Source organism: Nanorana parkeri, unplaced genomic scaffold (assembly GCF_000935625.1).
Source record: "Nanorana parkeri isolate BGI_ZX_2015 unplaced genomic scaffold, ASM93562v1 scaffold922, whole genome shotgun sequence".
Taxonomy (NCBI): domain Eukaryota; kingdom Metazoa; phylum Chordata; class Amphibia; order Anura; family Dicroglossidae; genus Nanorana; species Nanorana parkeri.
The window spans coordinates 662,158-675,000 of record NW_017307190.1 but is presented as its reverse complement, the minus strand read 5'-3'; the positions used below and the strand labels follow the sequence as shown (position 1 = coordinate 675,000).

The window sequence follows — 12,843 nt, the reverse complement described above, 5'->3', positions numbered from 1 at the left end:
CACATAGGGTTTTGTGGGCAGCTTCTATTGCTTAAGCTGTCCATATACTAGATAAGATAAGATAACCTTCATTCAGTCTGCAGGCTGAACAAAACAAATCTAACAGGTTCTTCCATCCACTATGAACAGCATGGATGGAGGCTGTTGTATTTAAACACTGTCATCTGTCAAACACTGTTAAACACTATCTGTAAAAATAAGTCAAGGCAACTGAACTTTTTGAATTTTTCTTGAAGACATTTCACTGGTCATCCGACTAACTTTTTCAATTCAGAATGACTTGCACAAAAATTTTCTGTGAATAAATATGATAAATGTTACTCCAATCAACAAAAACTTTTTATCAGAACCAGCTTGTGGTAAGAGACCTCATGGAGGTAAGGTGTTGAGTGCATTTGCATGATTGGAGCTAGCATGTTTCCATTTTAACATTTGCACAAATCATTCTGAATTAAGAAAGCTAGTTGGATGACCATCAAAACTTCTGCAAGAAAAATGCAGTCCAGTTGCTTTTATTTATTTTTACAGATGTACAATGAGAACCTTCACAGACACTGTCAAACACTGAACACCGTTCATCCTAAGTTTATTTGCATAGACCCCCATGACAACTATATATCTGGTTTAAATATCACAGCATAGCACCAGTGAAAAAACACAATCAAAAAGAATGAAAAATAACATTTACTTAGCCGATGACAACAGCTCCCTCTCAGTCTTCCCAAATTTGGGTGACAGTCCAGAAGATTAATATATCACTGGACTAATTAGTCTGAGCAGCTATTGCTAATTTCATTGCTCTGTAGTAAGCAAGACTGATGCTCTGTGAATTCTATTCCTGGCTTTAGTTCAATTCAAGATAATCATTTAATGTAAAGTTTATTATCTAGCAATACAGTGTCCCTGTTACAGATTTCCCTCACTCTCTGGTAAAACCTTTGTCACTGTGACAGTAGGTGAGGGAAATATCCCTAACAGAGTCGACAGAAGCAGTAAAAACCTGACATGGGTTCTAATTCTTCTCCACCCTATCCAAAACTAAAAAAAAAACAAAAAAACGTTTTGGCTCAAAATATTCTTCAATGCTATTATTGTACAATCCAGTCTTGTGATAACTTTATCTGTCTGTATGACTTGTAATGTTGCCACAAGCATTATACCAACGTTCAGCTTAAAGAAGACATTCATGTTAAGGATTTATTTACAAACTACATTGCAGTATGCTGTGCCAAGCGCCCTAACATGCTGTGATCAGAAAATCATTCGCTTATATGCTGCTGTTGTAGCTGTGCAGAGCAGTTGTGTTACATAAAGAGTTACTTTAATGCAATTTACTCGAAGGCTTCCAATTGGAACAGCTCCCTTATCTTTCTGTGTGCTGCTTGGTGGGTCTCCTTGGCAATGATAAGATTAATATTCTCCCTAATTAAAAATGAAGTTTTTCAACATGGCTTTTCATAATCTTTCTTCCATGGGATTCATGGGTTTCTTATCATATTTTTTCAAGTAGAACAAATGCATTTCACTCACCCCCCATCTTTTTATATCAGTTTAACAGAAAAACATTAATGGAAGCTTTGAGAAGTGCTTTATTTAAAGCATAGCTCCATATCTTGTTACTGAGCAGCAGTAAATCGATAAAAGGACCTACCAAATTGTATTGATTTGTCATGTGGCCATTGTAGATGTCAAAAGTGATTAGGAACTCATGATAAAACATGCCTGAGTTATGGAATTAAAACCAGCCCTCTTGGCTTTGGATTAGAGCTTCACTCCCTCCCAGGCACCCCATGGGGTACCTGCACATACCTTTGGATCATTATGAGATTGCCCTGAATCACACTGTGACCCTACCCACGTTATTATTGGCTGGTAAGGTCAGCCTTAATAATGATGGGCCAGTAGGAACTTTCAGGAAGTGGAGGGGAGGCAGCTCTCACAACTCTAGGAAGTGCTGAAACCTGCCGGTTACAGCAGCCTTGGCTTTGGAACACCTGGGCTGCAGAAAAATTCATCTAAAGGTATGTGCAGGAAACATTGTGTGCCTGTGTTGCAATGCTGGAGTCTGTCAGTACAGTTTGGGTTCTGACAGGTGTACATTAACCCTTTAACTGCCATTATGGCTGTCCCTCTCCTACACATCCAATGATGTATGGTAAGCAATATAGCAATTAAGGGATTAAAACAAGTTTAGGACTGCATTAGAAGCAATGAACTTGGTTTACATGTAAACTAGGGCCTCTCTGCTTTTATTTAAAGTGATTCCAGAAGCTTTACAGCTCCCAATCACTTCTACAATGGCAAAACATGGGTGATAGATAGATAGATGTTGGTATAAAGCAAGTTGGATAGCCAGAATAAAATGAGATAGAGATAGATGGTTGGATGGATGGATGGATAGATAGATAGAATAATAGAATGGTAGATTGATAGGAAGTTGGTATACAGCTAGATAGATAGAAGATAGATAGAAAAAAAGAAAAAGAAAGCAGGGCTCAAAATTTCAGGTCCTGAGCTACCAGGCCTTCAAAGTTACTCGCCACCAGTTGCCCTGCATAACACAAACAAACACACACAGGGCACAACGCGCACACAGCACAACACACATACAGCCACAGCACAACGCACAGGGCATTACACATACAGCCACAGCACAACGCACAGAGCATTACACATACACATTTCATCTGAAATTAATTTTTAGTCTTTGCACATGTCTAATAATATGCGTGTGGGGGGAGCAGTTTTCACTTTTTTTAAATAATTTTTTACATTTTTTATTTTTTTATTATAATTTTTTATTTTTATTTTATGATTTATTTATTTTTTACTTGGGGGCGAGTGGAAATTTTGAGCCCTGAAGAAAGATGGATAGATTAAGGTATGATGGCGATAGATAGATAGATAGATAGATAGATAGATAGATAGATAGATAGATAGATAGATAGATAGATAGATAGATAGATAGATAGATAGATAGATAGATCCTAGTCTGATCCTACCCTGTTCCCACTCTCATTGCCGTCTCTGCAACTTATGTTGCCAAGCAGGAGATAACTGAAAACAGGCTTTTCTTTATGACGTATCACTTTAATGTTATAGCAGGTGTGTTAAAAATCCTTGTGGTTGTTCTACAGTATTCAGCCTCTGGAGACATATAGGACAATTTTCATAGGCAGGATACAAGCAACAAGCGTCAAATTTTCTTTTTTGGGTCGACGAATTCAGTCAGTCACATGAAATCACAAATTATTACATTTTGACATGAATTCATTTTGCAGTGTCAGCATTTCCTGACGGGGATCTGCCGTGATGATTTATGTGAAAGTGATTGGTAATGTGATGTAGAGTCTTAGAGCCATGATGGCTGTATTATCATGACATTCACAGCATTGCCTGTATATCATTTAAAGTAGGTGGCACAGAAATGTCTTTTGTGAAGACATACCGGCTTGATGCACAAACTCAAATGCAGGTGATAGAAAATGTGTTGTGGTGGGGCCCAGCAGCATCCAACTCCATGATGGTTTATTCAGATACAATTATATTAAAAATATTTTTGGATAAATTAACTTATATTCAGTTCAGGACCATCTGCTTTCTGTTAGGGCTAGTTCACACCAGATGCATTTATGATACAGTCCGTTCAGTTTGGCAGCTTTATCAAAATCGCGTCTCGGCGCCCCTCCTCAGTCCTGCGCCCGGGGCAAGTGACCCCCCCCCGCACCCCCGGTTGTTACGCCACTGCTGCTTGTCCCATTTTAGCTGCACCTGATCACAATGGAATGCATCAAAACTGCATACAAATGCACTGGACTGCACTTGAAAGCCCATTGTAAGCTTTAAAAAAAAAGCATCAAAATGACATAAAAACACAGCAAAACGCATTGCGCAGACGCAAGCAGTTATGGTGTAAACTAGCCAGAAATGTAGATGCTTGTAAGGTATCTGTATGCAGTAGATAAGACTGTGTTGGGCACCATTGTCCTGTGGAGTGTTTGTTATATACACATAGTGACTACACATGTATGTTTATATTGTCTACAGAAACCCCCTATATTACCTACTGCGGGAACAGCAATTATTGGCTGAGACAATTCACCCAGGTGATTTATTTTCAACATCAGCCTAAAGATTTTAGTACAGATTGGGGGTTGTACTGTACATATGCATGCAATCATTTCCCGATCCAGTCATTCTCCTCTGAATTGGTCAGTGATAATTTTGTGTAACAATGTTAGTGATTTTAGGATGTTACAGCTCTCATTAGTGGAGTTGCCTTTAAAGTGTAACTCCACTTTTAGAGCCTCCTAGATGCCCAAAACCTTATCTTCAAAATCTCCACATTCAGGTCCTGTCCATCCCGTGCAAGTGCAGCACAATCTTCATTAATTCCAATGGGTAAATCATATTCTGCCAGGACAAGTTGACTATAAACTCTTTATAAACTCTTACACTTTACAATTTAGGCTATTTAGTCCTTTTAATGATTTAATTATGGGATCTCATCAGTGGTCCTCACCACTGGACATGGACAAGTTTTAGCTTGTCTATGTATTGTAGCATTATCCAGAAATGTGCTTCACATTATCCTTACTCCACAGAGATTATTGCCCGTGTGCTGCCATTTAGCATAAGCATAAGTCATGGTGTTGAATAACCGTTACAGAGGGGAATTTATCAAAACTGGAGCAGACAAGATCTGGAGCTGTTGCCCAGGGCAACCAATCAGCTTCCCTGTTTCATTTTCAAATCTTAACTGAACAAACTGAAGAGAGAAGCTGATTGGTTACCCTGGACAACTGCTCCACATTTTGTCTGCTCAAGTTTTGATAAATTCCCCTCACAGTATTTTAGAGTGTAAGCTAAGAAGCACACAGGTATGACATTTTATAGAATGACATTTCTGAGCTGAGGCTGGTGCACCCAGAAAGGGATGATGAGAGTCAAGGTGAAATGTATGGCGTTTAAACATTAATGGAACTGCTTAGCCGTATCTTCACTTAGCAGGCTGTGACTTTAACAAAGCGTGTCTTTTGGATGAGTGAATTCCTCCATGTCTGAATCAACTTATTCCTCTGTGAAAACAGACCATGTCTGGGAAGGCAAATATTGTAGCTATTTATATCCCGAATGAGTGAACTGAGCATGCATGTTACCATGTCAGCATATCACTGATTGCCAGGATCCTTCACTATGTCCCTGACTGCTTCATGGCTAGCAGAAGTCTAATCACTTATCCAGGCATCAGCATCTACCAGGGAGATACAGTTATTTTGTTTTTTGTTAGCACTGTGTGGTAATACATATAAAGTGTTTGATTTAGGATTCAAAATGTGCAGACAGGGTGCTGGAAAGCTGGCCGCTGAAATGAAGTTATTTTTACTGCCAAGTGTGACTGCATGGTATTGTTTATGGGTTTATCCCGATGCACACGGTCGTAATATTATGTTATTCTGAACATTTGTACTGTGAGGTAGGTGAGCTGAGTAACAGAGAGTAGCATGTCACTATCAGGGTTTATAGGAAATAAAGTCTGTTACCCATTATTATCCAGTCTGATTCTTCCCTTTATTTTGTTATTATCCATTTGGATTCTGCACAACTGCCTAGACAGTTCAAGCTTCAGACATTTAGGGCCCATTTTCACCTCTACGTGAGTTAAAATGCATGAAAATTTGCATAAAGTTACCAAGTTAAATAAGAACTTTGGGAAAATCTAAAACTTATCTATGAAATGGGGCTACCCCCCTACACTGCAAGGGTTAAGTGCTTGTTTTGTCTGGGGGAATGAAATAAAGTAGATTTACATACCTGATCCTCCGTCCCGCCAGCTCCCTCTGGGCTGCTAGACCGGTCCCTGCAACCTCTAATGGCCTGCCTACCAACAGTTTAAGGACTGCTGACGTCATTATGTCTTATGCAGGTCCATTGGCGTGCATTAGGCATAAGGATGCCGAGGGACATTCCATACTATAAACAATAAAATGTTAATGCAGTGCAATGCAATGCAGAGTTCTTGTTATGCTGAAACAGAGGCTATTGTCCACCTTGAGATTGTGTGCCCTAGGCCCAGGCCTATGTACCTATTAACAAATTTAGGTTTTTTATGAAACAGTTGTTCTTTTGTCATGTGTGAAATACACTATGTCTTCACAGGCAGTCCCCAAGTTACGAACATCTGAGTTACATACTACTTCTACTTACGAACGGAGGTCCCAGGCTGTTCCACTAGTTGTAATGCTACTGAAATGGATCTGAACCACAACTGGGTTCATACAAGATGTCTGCTGCTGTTTCTAATTATGTTGTGTTCGGTGCACCGGAGAAATCACAAACTCAGAAGTTAACGGTCTATGAAAGCTCTAATTTTATTCAGGGCGGTCTCTCTCCTTTATACACAGATAACAGGAGAGTGTTCGTCACACATATGCCCACATCTGTTATCTCTGAATGTCTTGTACTATTGGGCAAAGTCTTGTGTCTCTCGCTAATTGGTTAGTCAAAGATATCGTCTGCCTGTAGCGTCCTCCCTCAGCATTCCTTTCATGTATCCTTGGCGCGCTCCCGGATACAGGTTATATCTCTTGGTTACGCATAGCAACGCTAAAAAGCTGAGTAAGGAAAGTCACAAAGCTAGGAAGCAAATGAAACAAATTCAAAACAATGTAAAACATAGAAAAGGACATTTTCTTGATATGATCCATATTCCTTCACACTACCATGCTCGCGCCGACGTTCGTAGTACTGTACCTCCTGTTTATTACAGGAAGTTGTTAAACATGAAGATGAGGAGTGCCTGCCTCTTCTTCCGGGTCTGGTACTGTACATTACAGGAAATTGTACAAACATCTGTCCAAGTTGCATTTAAAGTGCACATAATTTTTTTTAGTTTTGGTTAGTATGGTGTGGGATTAGAGCTGTGAGGACGAGTTACACCTAAAATATGTACTTGTTCCAACTTACCTACAAATTCAACTCAAAACAAACCTACAGTCCCTATCCCAGATAGCAAGTAATTGAGCTGCAAGTTTGAAAATGACTTGCTAAACTATTACAGACTAGCCAAGCTTCACAATTTTGTTGCACAATTACAGCAAGTTTGCATTGCAAGTCTCCAGACCAGCGAGCTTGCAGAGCTCTTGCTAAGACCTGCAGGACTTTTGCTGTAGACTTGCTAAGCAAATTTGCTACAAAATTCAAAAAGTGTCAACTAGAACTTGTGCTGCGCGTGTTCTGCAAGTCTACAGCTTGCCAGGAATGTGTGCAGCAAGCTAACAAGAATTACAATTTAACCCTGGCACAAGTTTGTGGCAAGTTATCCTTGCTATCTGGGATCTTGTTTGTAACCCGGAGACTGCCTGTATACATGCATTAAAAAAGATGAAACATTGAAACAAGATTGTTTATGACCATTTTAATAGACAAAGATTACAATTTATATAGAAATATTTTCCTTGAAAAAAGCAACTTTGTGGCTCAGCCAAGGCTTGACTTTATTAAGACAGTGTGCTAATGAGTTAGAGCTGGAAACTATTGTGTGCCTTATTGTCCCCCAGATAGCCATAGGGTTTCTTGCTGCAAAATTAATTGAACTTCAGCATGTGTTGGCTGAAGCCATGCCAGTTCTCATGGTAAGACACTGCAGGGCAGTTTTGTGCGCACAGGCCCCTTTGTAGCTGTTCCCGGGGAAATATATTTGGGGTTTGCCTTGACCCTAGAGAACAAACTACAATATAAAATAAACAGTCCAGTAACTCTGCCATTTGCTGTTAGTTACACTAAATATTTAAACTGGAAAAGTACAGAGATTAGTGCAAGTCCTCTACCGGTAAATGTGATGTGTGATGGCTTCATACACATACATACTTAGTCATTTAAGAAGTGGAGGAGCAATGATGATGTGCTACAGCACAGTGCAGATAACTTGTTTCCTGTGTATTTATTTTTATGCTTAGTGTTTGAGTTTGAACGGAGTGTACTTATCCAGGAAGTGCCTAAAGCATCAGAAATAATATTATAAATACACATATGATGTTGCTCCAGAAGTAATTTGTAATAATAATACTATAAGCTTTACCATTAAAGTGTATATAAAGCCATTTTTTTGTTGTTCCAGAGTAGGGAATTATTAAGACTGGTAGGTTTTTTCTTTGCTGCCTTTCATTCTCTGTCTTAAAAACACAATAGGAATTAATAGACAAGCCAGGGGAAGTTCCCTCCTAGACAGACAGTTGCCCTCACCTTCTGTCTCTGGTGTTTGCAACTTTACATTACAATTAGTTAGTCAGGTATCAACTTTTTTTAAAAAAATTCTTTATTTATGACAGGTAAGGCAGGATAGACAACAGGTTTATAACCAGATACAGAAATGGCCATGGATACCCAGAAATGGATATCTCACCAAAAATAGGCAACAAAACCAAGACCTATTGGGGAATATATTCATCAACATGGCTTGACCTTCCCACCATGAGATTTGTAACCTTTTAATTTTCAGCAAAAAATAAAAAAAATGCACACTTAGCAAATACTCAGGACAAAATGTTCAAGACCTAACAAAGAGATAAAACACCAGAACAGAGAGAAAAGGACATGGAAACAAGAGATAGCAAAATAGAGAAAAAGATTACAACACACATGATAGAGACAGCTGATAATCAGAAACAACCATAAAAAGCAAAAGAAGCCTACTTCCGGCAAACCCCCAATATACCCTCAATGGGGTGTAGCGATGTCTCCCAAACTGCCCCCAAACACCCTAAACAATCATCAACTTGTCACTCAGAACAAGCCTGTGTGAATAGAGTGGAAACCCTAAAACGTATTCACGACTCGCAGGTGACAACAAACTTATCCTGGGTATCATCAAAGGATGAGGTGAGAGCTTACATCGGTCTCCTGCCTTAGAGTTGAACAGGTAACTCCAGTGCTAGAGGATAACAAAAACTATGACATCCCATTCATCACCCCTTTCTGATCCATAGAATGGCCATCACTATTGCAGCTAAAGACGGCAGTTTGAATTTTAGTGCACTCCATAGTAACATTACATTACTTTATTAGAAAGCATTGTAATCCCTTTTAAAGGAGACATATTGGAAGAGTAAAATGTATTCTTCCCAATACTTAGAGCCAGTGTGTGACACTGCAGCTGTCACATGCCGGCTCTATAGATCGAAAAAAAAAAAAAAAAGAGGGATCATGGACCACAGATCGCTCAGCTCACGGCTTCTCTCTGCAGAGAACGGTGACTGTCAGTCACCGCTCCCCACTGGGATTCCCCCCCTCCCCTCTCTCTATTCCTCCAGCGTTCACTGAAAGGACAGATAGGGAGGGGTCAAGCACAGTTTGCTCTGGCTCTAGAGTGGCAGAGACAGCTGTCAATCAGGCAGCGGGGTGGATCAATATCATCATGATCCTTGCAGGCGGCAGCATAGCTCTGCGCTGTCAGCAAATAGTGGGCAGTAGCCCCCTAGATGATGACTTTGGGTCACAGTAGGACATTAGTAAATGTAGTTCTGTATCCCAAAAGAGGGTTAAAGCTAAAAAAAGTACTTGTCAAAATGCCCTGTTTTTACAGGGGGTCAGGGTCGGGGAGGGGGGCGCAAAAATGCACCTTGCCTGTGTAGGCAGGAATCCTAGCACCGGCCCTGTTTTACACCTAGAATGTTGTGATGTGATTTGAACATTCAAAGACTGTGTTATTCTGCACACACAATTTTTTTTTTAATGAAAAGTGACCAGCAAAATTCTACCAAGCTCTATAAGAAGCTTTCTGAATGTATTTTTGTGGTTTGCAATTTTTATTTTATTAGATCAGTTTAGCCGCATTGAAGGATCAGGTAAATTATCACATGGATACATGTGTGGCTACTATAAGACATACGTGGTTGCAAAGCCATCACTTTGGGTTCTATTAACATGTGAAGTGGCATGTAAGTTTTTTGTGTGATAGATGTGATCCATTCTATTAGAAAGAAAAAAAAGTTTATATGGGAAATAATCTGCTAACTAGTGAAATGCTCTGCAGCAGCTATACCATAAAAATATATATTATCAATATCCCTTCCATTAAACTCAAAGCTTTGCAGTAATTAAAACCCCAATCATTGAAATGCAAACAACCGCTGGGTATGAAATAGTTAAGAAAATCTCTGGTATCACCAGCGATGCTGAAATGCAGTTGCAAGAGATTAGGTGGGATGAAGAGATGGGATGATTAAATTGGTACCCAACCACAACTGCTTGAATACAAGGTTTAATCTGACAGTCTGCACCCCACATGTATTGATTTTTGCTTTGTCTGATAAATGTAATGTTGAGTGATCGTTGCCGGGCAGCTCAATATCTGAAATACAGCCAATGCCTGGAGAGCCGCCTTGTGTAAGGAAAGCCATTTAAACAATGTCTACAGTATACGAGACACAGATGGGCCATTCTTTCATGGCAGCAAAGGCTCAGACCTTCTTTTCCCATGTAAACAAACATTCATCGCACTGACAGCACAGCCCATTCCATGCAGCTGGCATATGTTTGATGGGTTTTGCAGAACTCATGCCATGACTACTTGTATTTGAAAGGCAAATGCAGTCATGTCATAGGGACAAAGTTTACTGTTTCTTGTCTTACTGTTAGTAAAGAATGGTGCAATAAGTGGGCATATCAAGCAACTTATTAGCTGCGTAGAGAATGTGCCCTCTCACAGGAAGCGTATTTGCTAAATGAATTTGGGTTTAAGTAATAACTTGCTGTATGATTAATGAATCCATCACCCAACAACTGAACACTTCCAGGCAGGCTCAGAAAGAGTGCAACAAAGAGAAAAAGCTCTAAATGCCATGTTTTGCCTACATGAATTTACACAAATTTCTAAAAGACATAACCAGTCTTTGACCAATAAATAACCAATTGATAAAAACTAATGTTGGCAGAAAATAATTTCCAACTTGAGCCAATTATTTGACTGGTATTTCTATTTGTTCAATCTTAGACAGCCATTTTGGTTCCTTAAAAGGATAAGTTCACCTTTTGCAAAAATTAAAGAAATGTATAATTATCAATATATTAAAAAAATATGCATTTCTTTAATATTTGCATTCAAGCCTGGAAAGCATTGCAATCATGATCACTTGATCACAGCTGCAAAGCTCAGGCTTCTCTACATTTTCAAGATGGCAGAGCTCATACAGAGTTTCAGTTAGGAAAGATGGGGGGAGGGGGTTGAAAGGACGGCTGGACTTCAAACAGCATTAAATCACCTCATACAGCATCCAGCCGTCCTCGCTCTAGGTAGAGCTGCCTATGTTCCCGCATATACCTAGAGCATGGACGGCTGGACACTTTATGAGGTGATTTAATGCAATTTGAGCTCCAGTCGTCCTTCCCCCATCTCTCCTAACTGAAACTCCGTACCTCCGTACTAGCTCTGTCTGGGAGAGAATGTGTAGAAGCCTGAGCTTTGCAGATGTGATCGAGTGATCACAATTGCCATTCTTTCCAGGCTTGAATGCAAATATTAAAGAAATGCATATTTATGTATATATTATTAATGATGCATTTCTTCAATTTTTTCAAAAGCTCCACTTATCCTTTAAATAACACAGTACTCTTCATATTTGTGGAGGTATTAATGAACATATACATTGGCTCTGTGAGTTTTGGGCAGCCAGCAGCCTGAATTTATCAAATGATTTCTTCTATTTCTTAGTGACACTATGAAATGTAAACTTCTGGCTACCTACATCACTTGTGGCATTCACTATAAAGGTAGTTTCCCTGATGGTTCCATTTATTTGCAATGTTAAATTATTTAAATACAAAACATGCAGCAGGAGTAGGTTTAAAATTGTTATGGTTTATGGTTATATTTATAGTTTTAGCATGGGCAATTCGACCCATGGGCTGCCACGAGGCTAAAAGCTTGGTTTAATGTGGATGTATCCTTTTAAATGTTCCTGGGAATAAAGTATGAAAGCCTGTTTGGCACCCTTTTACGTTTTTATATGTTTTTCAACCATTTTTTAACTGTTCTTATATGTATACAATCATTGTTATACAAGTAAACATTTGCTACATGGCACAGGATTACCAGAGTACTATGGGTTCTTTAAATAGAAAGCACATCTGAGGCAGCCTGCTGGCTGGCTTTGTCTGACTGAAACCACAGATGAAGCTGTACAGTAAGAGATGATGTACTGCTCTGACTCATTAACTTGTGTGTTAAAATTACAACTCAATCTGTTGACACTAAAGGTAAAGATAAAGACTGTCTAGAAAACACTAAAGCCCCAAATGAACAATATAAATAAAGAACGAAGAGTTATATTCCATTTCAATTTAATTATATTATGCCAAAAATATTCCTTATGACATCTCAGTGCATTTTAGCCTATGACAGTTTTCCAAGAAGTGCCAGATGACTTTGTTTTGGATTTTATATCATTTCCTGTTATTTTTGCATGCCTCCATGCCATGTGTCTGTGTGTGTATTACATCCGACTGACTCGGCATATTATATTATATAGAGTTCATTTACAGAGCGGATCTGATCTAGCAAAAAGCAGGGCTTTATCCTGTCACAACAATCAGTGGAGGGTTTTAAAAGGGAGATTGCTGCACAATCCCCAGTGACCTTTCCTTTAGAAAGCACATATTTCTTTTCTTTTTTTTTTGAATAGCAGAATATTGCATGTTTGAGAGAGACTTTTTCTTCCACCTTTGAATATGTCTGATCTGCATTTTGAGTGGATTTTAGGTATAACATTCATCTGGAGTCATTGTAGCCACTGTTAAATATTATAACTGACTGAGCACTTCCACAGCAATGTAAATCACTATATA

The 12,843-nt window shown here is 39.1% G+C and overlaps 1 protein-coding gene across 1 annotated transcript in view; it reads left to right on the top strand.

Moving 5' to 3' along the window:
* The window catches only part of DIXDC1 (DIX domain containing 1), a 106,140-nt gene that overhangs the window by 10,177 nt on the left and 83,120 nt on the right, over positions 1-12,843 (top strand). The window lies entirely within an intron of this gene.